At 49.1% G+C, this 10,790-nt stretch overlaps 1 protein-coding gene across 1 annotated transcript in view; it reads right to left on the bottom strand.

Annotated features, from left to right (window-relative positions):
- Nucleotides 1-511: 511 nt before the first annotated feature.
- YBX1 (Y-box binding protein 1) overlaps nucleotides 512-10,790 on the bottom strand; it is a 121,368-nt gene continuing 111,089 nt past the window's right edge. The window contains exon 8 of the mRNA XM_086922224.1: nucleotides 512-863. The gene's annotated coding sequence lies outside the window, so the exon portion shown is untranslated. The remainder of the gene's footprint in view (nucleotides 864-10,790) is intronic.

The raw sequence follows: 10,790 nt of genomic DNA, 5'->3' as shown, positions 1-10,790 counted from the left end.
CCTGTTAAATAATGGTGAAAAGAATGGGAAAAATAAGTTAACCAAGTCTAGGACCACTTACAAAGTTTGCCGTCATTCTGGTATGTAGACAAATCTTTGAATTACATGGGAACCCTGAATCTTTCCGATAGTCATTTTCTGAAAGCTCCTAATGAAAAATAAACTACACAGAATTGCACTGTCCCAAATGCCACAGGAGTTGTTTGTGCCCCTCAAAAGATGAAGCAGAGTAAGACAAGATCACTAGCTGCACTGAAAGATGGGAAGTTAATCAGGGTGTGCAATAAATGAAATAAGTTAAGCTGAAAACTGTCTAAAGGAAAAACAGCTAAGTTGGATTCTGCTTTGTATCTAAGAGCACGCACTCTGTATCCTCCATTTATATTGGACAAGAACAAATTGGGACTTCAGTTTGAGCAGGTGAGTGCAACAGAGCCCTCACACTGCGAGGATAGATGCTGTAGAATGTGGTGCTTAAAGGCTTTGAAACCAAATAGACTAAATACAAGAACATACTTTAAGACCTTTAATAACAGATGCTTGCAGTTTGTTGACATTTGAAAAAACCAGGTGTACATTTTATACAAATTAAAAATAAGGTCGTTAAAAATCTCTGTTTGACCAGATAAAAACAATTTTAAAAACCTTTAAAAAAGGTATATTGAGAAAAAATAGGCTTTTAAAAAACAGGTTTGTCATTCCGAAAAGGCTTCAGGTAAAAATAATAAAAATTCAATGTTGCATACATAATGCAGACAGTCTGGTGTATCTGGTCAATTGCAGAAAGCAAGCACTTAAGGTCTTTAGTTCGAATTCTTTGTCCATTTCTTATTGCTGGAATTTCATACTTCTTGATGACTAAACTGAGGAGAAAAAAGGTCAAAAAATAATTTAGTATATTAAATATAATTGTACAAAAACACATCACAAGACAAAGCATTTTACCACAAAGAAGTAATGAGTTACTGATTCAGTGTTGACAGCTTTCAAATGTACACGTTTCAATAGTATATTTTTTTTCTTGCTATGCATCTGTACATTGATGTACCCCAAGGATTTGAATTCCAGAGTCCCTAAAGTCCATACATTGTGCATCTTAACTAGGAGGGCAAATCGCATCTGACTCCATGAAAGATATCAACAGTGAACTGCAGTTTTAAGAATGTACTATATTCCCCATTGTCTGTCCTGGTTTTAGATACTTGTGAAGAGAGTGTGAGCAAAATTTACCTGGGAGATGGAGCTGTGAGCCTACTTTAACAAAGCAAAGCTTCTTAGAATGTCTTGGCAACCTTTGTCTTAACTCATCAGTATGCAGGCAGTTGTGCTTGGTGAAAATGTGTGATGTCCTCTCATTTACTACCTTTCAAATATCTTTGGGTACTTGCATGTAGAGCCAATATACTCTTCAGAAACAAACACTCTGGAAGAAAAGAGTCTGTCCCTATCACTACCCTGTTACAGCAGAATACTGTGTAAGGTAAATTGAAAATGGAGCCTATAACCTTCACAGAAGCTGCCTTAGAGAGAACCTCTGAAGTCTTCTTCAATGTCTTCTTTTGATGAGGGGCCGTAGTACTAGGAGAAGCCACCCTTGGTCTCTTTAGAGAAGATCTTGAAGAGACTGAAGAACCTTCACTTTCCTCAGAGGATTCAAGGTGGTCCCTGTCTTTCGGCCTCTGGAGCCAGATTAAAAGGTGTCCTTCACGGTCTTTGAGGGTTTTAGTGGAAAAGGTATGACATACCTTGCAGTCTTTAGAAGAATGGTCCGGATACCAGCAATATAGGCAGCCTTTGTGCTGGTCATCAACATGTAGCCTTTTCTTTCCACATGAACCACAGGATCTAAAAAGAGCCTTTTTTGGTGTGTCAGCCATGATAATATCAGCAGTCACAGAAGAAACAGGATAAGATATCCAAAAGCACTGGAAACCAGTTGTGAAGAAAAATCTGAGCAGAGCTCAGAGGAGACTCCCTTAGCACAACGTGCGGTAGAAAATCTGAGGGACTGAGGCACCTTCCAGGAGGGTTCTAGAGGGAGGTGACAGCTGATTGGCTCTTTTCTAGAGTTTGGTCCTTTCTACAAAAGGACAGATAGGTTACTAATGTGAGGCCTTTAGGCCTATTTATCTATAGGTCTATGGGACATTACTTTATTTATGTACAGGGGACTCCCATTCAGATGACGGGGAATGATTCAGGCACGTGAATCTATGAAAGACACCCCTAATACTGGATAACTAGGTCGGATCACTCGTCCCGACACGGTCTGCCCATATTAAGTTCTTGGGGGAGATTAGGAACTACTGTACCTGCCATCTCCCAAAGGGTATCCAAAAGGCATTCATTCACATAGCAGCCAAGCAGAAAAGTGGCATTGAGGGACTTCGGTGGTAGCCCCCCGCTGCAAAGATCTTTTTGCCCAAGCCTCAATCCTTTTTGATCATCCGTCTGCTGGTGGAGTAGGGAACTCTCCAGAGGTAAGCTTTCAACAAGAGGCTTAAATAACCAGGTTATCTTGTGGGGGTTCCTAAAGGAATAATGGATCACCTGGGGCGGGTCTATACAGTCTTGCCATTTACTGTTGACAGCAGGGTCAGAGGATGGTTTGGTCCAAGAAGGTAAAATGGGGTACAAGAGCCTTACTGACTAGTAGCATTGGCTACAAAGGGTAAGTGGAGGACTGCATTACTACAGTCAGAATACTGGCTCTAGTTTCAACAATAGGCAAAGTCAACTCGAAGATATCTCCTTCCTTTCGAATGATGGAATGGTATGCTGATGCTCCTGCAGAATCTGGGAAAGATGTGTTCAGGAACTCCAACTCAGTGGAGTTATCTATGCCACAAGACTCAGCAATCTTATGAAATTCCAGTTAGGACTCTTCGAGGTACTACCACTCAGAAAGCAGTGCCAGTTTGTAAAGTATGGTGCTCTCCTCCAGCTGACAATGTGCCTCCCTTCTAGATGTACGTAATGGCACCAGAGGTTTGGATGGGCCCAAAGTCAGGATCAGTGCCAACAGCATCTAGGGTGTGGTGAAACTGGTATGGGGAACGGGTGCCGCAGACAGAGATGGTCTCGGCTAGACTGGGATCAGTGCCACATAAGGCATCCCTTCAAGTACCACAGGAGCTCCAGAGGGGACCATAGCAAGCTTGAATATTTTTAATATAGCGTTAACATAAGTGCTGAATATCCGGGCACTGGGGTGGAATAGAGGATGCGAGTGGTGGTGCAAGGGCCTTAAATGATGCCAGTGGTGCTGGCTCCTGATGTGTGAATGCCTCCACCAATTCCGGCTCTGAAGAGTTTAAGAGCAGCTAGGGCGACTTACCTCACTTGTGTTTGCTCCCTTGTTTTCTCTTTCTAATTATGCATTCAGAGGAAGAACCTATATGCCGGAAACCTAGAGTAGGGCCCTGGGCTTACACCTCCCGCTAATTTCCTTAGCTACAGCCACAGCCTAGCTTCCTGCTCTTTAATGGCCATTGGGTGCATTCTTTGGCACGACTCACAAGATTTGGAGTTGTGGTCAGTGCCCAGCAGTCAAATATTTTGTAGGAGTAGGTAATCAACATTTACACCCTCACCTTCGCCACTGGGCTTAAACCTTGACCTTTTGGGAGGGGACACATTGCAGCACTCTGACAGAACGCTTTTCTGGTGGAAAATTGAGCTCCAGAACCACATCGAAGGTGAGATAAAAAATGGACTGACGTTGGTATGGTAGTGTGGAGCATTATGGGGTAGGCAATGTCACTTCCAGCGGCAATTTGACCGGGCTCATCCTAAGGTCTAAGTAGAAGAATAAAAAAAAGTTTTCAGAGCCATGCTTTGCACTTAGAGGAGGATTCAAGAGGTGAAGAATCTGCAGGTAGAAGTATCAATAAGAAATTACCTTACTAGGTGTGAACATATCCTCCTGCAACAGAGGACGAAAGAATAACTGGTGCAACCCACCAATAGGTGGTAACGAGTGTGCATGTTTGGATGGCTGCTTCTTGAACATGTAGTAAAGGGCTCCAAACAGTTAATCCCCACAAACGTGATGCAGAAATGGGCACTACAAAAGATCCTGAATACCTATATCCTAAAATCAACAGGCAGAATCCTTTCAATAAGTTGATACTCCATTGTGGTACAACAAACAAGTTACTTGCCTTCGGTAACTATATATCTGTAAGAAACATTAGTAGTGATAGATTCCTTACCTTAGAATTACCCCCAGGCGTCAGACTGGATCCGGAAAGTTTTTATCAGCAGTACTCCTGCGCATCGGAAGGTGGCATTGTGCGGCTCCACATCAGTCGTTGGCGTCATGGTTGCCGAGATGGCGTCGCAGCAGCTACTTAGACGCTGCCCTCGCGCGCTGATGTCAGTTCTGTACACGACTTTCCACGCCAGAAAACGCAGAGCCATGCAAGATACTGACCACTGGTGCCTTGAAACTAGGGCCCTGAAAGGGATGACCTTAACCCTAGAAATCAGTTCGCAGAACGGGGAGGATGGGTGGGGCGGTAAGGAATCTATCACTAGTAATGTTTCTTACAGATATATCGTTGCTGAAGGTAAGTAACTTGTTCAACTGAAAGAAACACATCGTGATAGATTCCTGATCTTAGAATAGATACCCCAGCAATACCAACCCTGGAGGTGGGTCTGCGAACCAAGATCACACCAGGAAGTCACGGAGAACAGAACGGCCAGAGAAGCGGTCTCTCCTGACTTGGCTGTCTAAGTAATAGTGCTTAGCGAAAGTGTGCAGCAAGGCCCTTGTAAGGGGACACCACGTCCCAATGCCATAGTGGCAGTCGTCACCCTGGTTGAATGGGCGCGCAGCCCCAACGGAGCTTCCTTTTTAGCCAGAGAATAACAGGCTTTAATTCACAAGACCACCCATCTGGAGATAGTCCGCTTGTGTATGGCCCGACCTTTCTTGGCGCCAACGTAACCAACAAAGAGCTGGTCATCCACCCGGAACTGTTGTGTGCGGTTCAAGTAAAAAGAAGGGGCATGCTTTCGGTCCAGACGGTGGAGCATCTCTTCCTCTCTGGAAGGATGCGGAGGTGGAAAGAAGGTGGGAAAAGTGATGGTCTGCCCGATGTGAGAGGCAGTGACAACCTTTGGCAGAAAGGATGGACGTGTCCTGAGCACAACCTTGTCAAGTTGGACAGATAGAAAGGGAGCCTTACAAGAAAGAGCTTGGAGCGCACTCACTCTCCTGGCAGAGGTGATGGCAACCAGGAAAGCAGTCTTTAAGGTCATCAGATGAAGAGGACAGTTGTGCAGAGGCTCAAAGGGAGCGCACATTAGATATGTAAGAACCAGATTCAAGTCCCACTGTGGCATTACAAAAGAAATAGGAAGGAAAAGAGTAATTCCTTTGAGAAGTCTATTTACAACAGGGGACTTGAAAAGAGAGGGCTGATCAGGCAGCCTGAGAAAAGCCGAAATAGCAGGAAGGTAGCCCTTGATAGAGCCCAGAGCAAAGCCCTGTTGGGCCAAGCAAAGAAAGAAGTAACAGAAGAACTTCTGAAAGAGGGGCAGAAAGGGGATCCACAGCTTTTGCTGTGGAACATGTCACAAATTTGTTCCACCTGCAGGCGTATACCAACTTAGTGCAGGGACGCCTGGCTACCAGAATGACATCACAGACTTCAGGAGGAAAGTAAAAAGAATCAACTGCCACCGCTCAATCTCCACGCAAAGAGGTGGAGACTGGATAGATTCAGGTGGAGGACCGTCCCCTGCTGCTGCAAAACAAGATCCTCCCAAAGAGGCAGTCGGATCGGGGGTTCGATCGTCCTATTGAGTAGCTCGGGATACCAAACTCTTCAAGCCCAGTCCGGCGCCACAAGAATGATTTGGGCCCGGCCGCGCCTGATCTTCTTTAGCACTCTGGGCAGAAGTGGTATAGGTGGAAAGGCATACAACAGACGTTCACTCCACTCGCGACGAAAAGCGTCACCTAGGAAATTCCAACGTGCAGAATTGCTGACATTGCACGTTTTCTTTGGTGGCGAACAGGACTAACCAAGGCTCTCCCCACTGTTGAAAGATACCTTGCACCACCTCCGAGTGAAAACCCCATGTGTGATCCATTATGCACCTGCGGCGGAGTTCGTCCGCCCTGGCGCTCAATGAACCTGCCAGGTGTTGAACCACCAGGGAAATGCCCTGCTGTTCCAGCCATGTTCAGAGGCACACAGCCTCCTGACATGGGGTCCACGACCCCACCCCACCCCGCCCTGTTTGTTGCAGTACCACATGGCGGTGGTGTGGTCTGTGAACACCTGCACCACTTCCCTTTGAGGGAAGGAATGCTTTCAGTGCAAGTTGAATCGTCCGCAGTTCCAGAAGGATGATATGGAGCCTGGACTCCGCTGGAGACCAGAGGCCTCTGATCTCCGCCACTCCCATGTGGCCCTCCCATCCCAGGAGAGACGCGTCCGACACCATTGTGTGCTCCGGTTGGGGAAGGGAAAGGGATCTGCCCTGGACCCAAAGTCAGTTCATGAGCCACCACTGCAGCTGCTGTGCAGTGCCCTCTGAGATCTGGACGTAATCGGACAGGTTCCCCTGATGCGCGCCCACTAGAGCTTCAGGTCCCACTGCAGAGCCTGCATATGCCATCTGGCATGATTGACCAGCAGGATGCAGCAGGCCATGAGGCCCAGCAGCCACAGGGTCATACGGACCAAAACCCAGGATAGAGGCTGAAAGATCGGAATCATAGCCTGAATATCCTGGACTCGCCGTTCGGGAGGATAGGCCCAAAACTGCGTTGTATCCAGAACCTCTCAGATGAAGAGAAGCTTCTGAGAGGGAATTGGGTGCGAATTTGACACATTGTTGGAGAACCCCAGCAAATGCAGGAGGTCGGCTGTAGTCTGGAGGTGGGAAACGACTGCATGGGGGGAGCCCGCCTTCAACAGCCAGTCGTCGAGATAGGGGAAGATTGGAACCCCTGATCTGCGCAGATGAGCTGCGACCACCGCCATCACTTGCGTGAAAACCCAAGGGGCGCTGGTAAGGCCAAAGAGGAGCACGGTAAACTGGAAATGCTTGTGGCCTACCGTGAACCGCAGGTAACGCCGGTGGGCCGGCAGGACAGGAATGTGGAAATATGAGTCCTGCAAGTCCAAAGCTACCATCCAGTCTCCAGGGTCGAGAGCAGACAAGACCTGAGCAAGAGTTAGCATCTTGAACTTCTCCTTCCTGAGAAAGAGATTGATGTCCCTGAGGTCCAAGATAGGACGCAGGACCGTGTCCTTCTTGGGCACCAGAAGGTAGTGTGAATAACCACCACATCCTACTTCTGGCGCAGGAACGCGCTCAATGGCCCCCTTGGCTAAGAGGGCCGCGACTTCCTGCGGTGGTACTGGGGGGGGCATGGCTGGAGGGGTAGTCTCGAAGGGGAGGGAGTAGCACCTTCGGACTATTTGTAAAACCCACCTGTCCGAAGTGATGATGCGCCAGTGGGGAGGTGATGGCGAATCCTGCCGCCCACCGGCATTTGATGGGCCTGTAAGACTGGACTAGGAAGGTTTTGGGGCAGTGGTGGCCGGGGTGGAAGTTGACTGACCAGCCCGCTGGCCCTCTGACCCACCTCTGCGGGTCCCACGCCCGCGCTGAGACTGCTGCGGCCTGTGGCGCTGATGCGAACATGTTGGGGCGCCCCTTCCGTGGCTACGAAAGGAGTGAAAAGCAGAAGGCGGAGGAGAGCGAGTGGTCAAAAGGCCTAAGGACTTGGCCGTAGCCCGCGAGTCCTTAAAACGCTGGAATGCACTATCTGCCTTGTTCCTTGATGGCGATTGCCATCAAAGCGTTCTAGACATCCTCCAAGAAGCCAGTAAACCTCAGCCAGGCATGGCGGAGGAGCGCCGGAGCGCCACTGTCGTGGAAATCGCCCTGCCCAGCGAGTCGGCCGGGTCAAGGCCACATCGTATTCTGAACTTGGCTACATCTCGCCGCTCAGCAATAGCCTTAGAGAGCACTGTCCGTGCCCTGTCCGGACACAGAGGCAGCACTTGGCCACCATATCCCACACAGAGTGGGAATAACGGCCCAAGAGGCATGCAGTGTTCACAGACTGCAGCCCTGAACTGGAGGAAGAAAAAATCTTCTTCTCAAATTGTTCCAGTCTCTTGGATTCCCTGTCTGGGGGTGCGGTAGGGAATGCGCTCTGGGACGTTGAGGCTTGGACAACCAGGCTCTCGGGGGTGGGGTGTTGAGAGAGGAAAATGGGGTCGCCCTGGGCTACGTTCCTATCCACAGTAGCCCCTGTGTTGGGCCTGGACCAGGTGCCCAAAAAAACGTCAGAAAGTGCCTCACTATAGGGCAGCAGTGGCACCGTAGAGGGAGCCGCCAGCTGAAGCACTTCTATCAGGAGGATAGTCCTGACGGTCACCGTAGGGAGTTGGGGGTTGAGGGCCTTCGCTGCCCTACGCAACACCACTGCATAACTTGCACCCTACTCCGTAGCCACAGTAGGAGGAGTGAGCATGTTAATGTCAGGGGAGGTATCAAGACCACTAGCATCCCCCAGTTCCTCTGGCCAGTCTGGGTCAAACTCATAGTGAGCTGAGAGAGGGTCCTCAGACCCCTCCCAGTCCTCCCCTTCCTCCGAAGGCTGATGTACAGGCCGAAAATAAGGAGGCTGGACACATGGGTAGATAGGCCCCATCGGCGTCGGAATCATCGTCTAGCGACGCCATTCCGGCTCCGTGTCCATGTCGGGCCGAAACCGGGGGTGATGTCGTCCGGTACTACGGGCCGCCGACGTCGGTGGAGGTGTAACGAGGTCAACCAGAGTCGACCGGGATCCAGGCCTGGATTTTTGGGGGCCCTGCGGCGCTAGAGCCGACAGAGATCCTGGAGCCGCCGACAGTGAAGGGCAAGGGCCCCCAGGGCCCGAAGGCGCGCCCGCGAGACCCCGACGGCCCAAAGAGGACAGAAACTCCTGCAGCTGGGCCGGAGTCGCAGACGGACCCGGAAATGGCAGGTAGGCCGACGGCAACACCGTAGGCTCTGCCGGAGTCACAGGAGAGGCACCACCTGCACCCTCAGCCGCTACTTCGACTTCTTGTGCTTCGTCTTACCTGACCGAGTGCGAAGTCTTCGATCCTGAAGAACGATGATGATGGCTCCGCGACCGGTCCCTCGACCTCCCACGGGACTGGGACCTTGAGCGGCGCGGTGCCGACTGCCGGACCTCAAGCATTTTCTGGACCGCTCCCACAAAGTCTTCGGAGCAATGATCTGGCAGTCGGGGCACGACTTAGTGTCATGGTCGCGCCCCAGGCAGTAGAGACACACACGGTGCAGGTCTGTCACTGACATCATTCGATGACAGTCCCCGCAAGACTTGAAACCGGGCATCCCTACGACACCAGGAGTCGATCAACTCGAAAAAAACAGAGACAAAAAGCCTTAAAAACTCAGTCAAAAAATGACTGGGGGGTACCACTCCCTCCGGACCTGCGCTTGCTGGCGGGGAAAAAAGAAAGAACTGACGTCAGAGCGTGAGGGCGGCGTCTAAGTAGCTACTGCAACGTCATCTCGGCGACCACGCCGGCAACGACGGACGCGGAGCAGCACAACGCCACCTTCCGACGCGCAGGGGTATTGCTGACGAAAACTTTCCGGATCCATTTGGACGCCAGGGGCTAATTCTAAGGTAAGGAATCTATCACTATGTGTTTCTTTCAGATACCTAACTTCACAATGACACAATTCTTGATCTTGGCACCTTGGCTGTATTCCTTCACAGAAATTAAAAAACTCAAACATTGCCTAAACAAGACACCATACAAGCTTTGTGAAGAGCAGCCACCAAGAAGCCCAGGCAACATATATAATGCTTCAAAACAGTCTTCAACAGAATATGCAACTGCATTTTACCCAATCAATTATAAAAGCACAAAGAAATTGAATAAATACTCTTCCAAGATGGCGAGAGAGCAAAAACAAACAATGCCCTGAAATGGAGCCAATATCACAACAAATGGATAAAACAGCAACTGGCATAGGATTGTTAGTGTTGTACAGGTAAAAAGAGGGCTCTGCAGACAGAAGTAGGGTAAAGGGTGGTGGTGCAAGAGTAAGGCATGCTCATTATTTCTCCGTGAATAAAACATGTAAACAGTTCATCTTTTGATTACATTGTTTCAGTCCTGCCTATATTAAATTTGTTCCAAACTAGTAGGGTGAGAGAGAGATTAGAATGCAAAAACATTGCTGGTTAAACGTAATCACCATTCTGATGCAGTTATGAAGTCATTCTTATTTCCATTTGCATCTGATCTCCTGCTTTAGTTTCCTGTCTGGGATTGCCAACCCTAAATATTCAGCCAATGTCCCACACAATCCCTTCAAGTAAATTTCTCTAACCTTTGTCTACCATTTCTTGGTGCTGGTACTATCTTTTTTGGCTGACGTATGAATCTCTTTTCCATACTCTTCATCTCTTTTCCGTACTAATCTGTTTTTTGTAATTTGTTTACAGTAGTCCACAATGTTAAACAATGAGTCTCAGGTCAATCCCCAAGTTGCACGGCTCCTCCGGATTGCCCGAGTCTCTGCCCCACTGCTCCACAGCTGCCGAGGGTTTGCCCCTGGTAACTGTGTTTATTACCCTCTGTACTGCCAACCTTCTCCTATGCTGTGTACTGTATTTTGTATTTTTAGGCGCTCCTTTTACGACCCTGCCCTCTGTGCCCCCCCTCTCCCCGCCGCTGCTCCCCGGCGGCCAGCCCCCTTTTTCCTTCTGTATCCCCTGCCCTTGC

This window comes from Lissotriton vulgaris, chromosome 5, assembly GCF_964263255.1.
Source record: "Lissotriton vulgaris chromosome 5, aLisVul1.2, whole genome shotgun sequence".
NCBI classification, from domain to species: Eukaryota; Metazoa; Chordata; class Amphibia; order Caudata; family Salamandridae; genus Lissotriton; species Lissotriton vulgaris.
The sequence above is the reverse complement of the archived record's forward strand: the minus strand, read 5'-3'. Positions and strand labels throughout refer to the sequence as shown.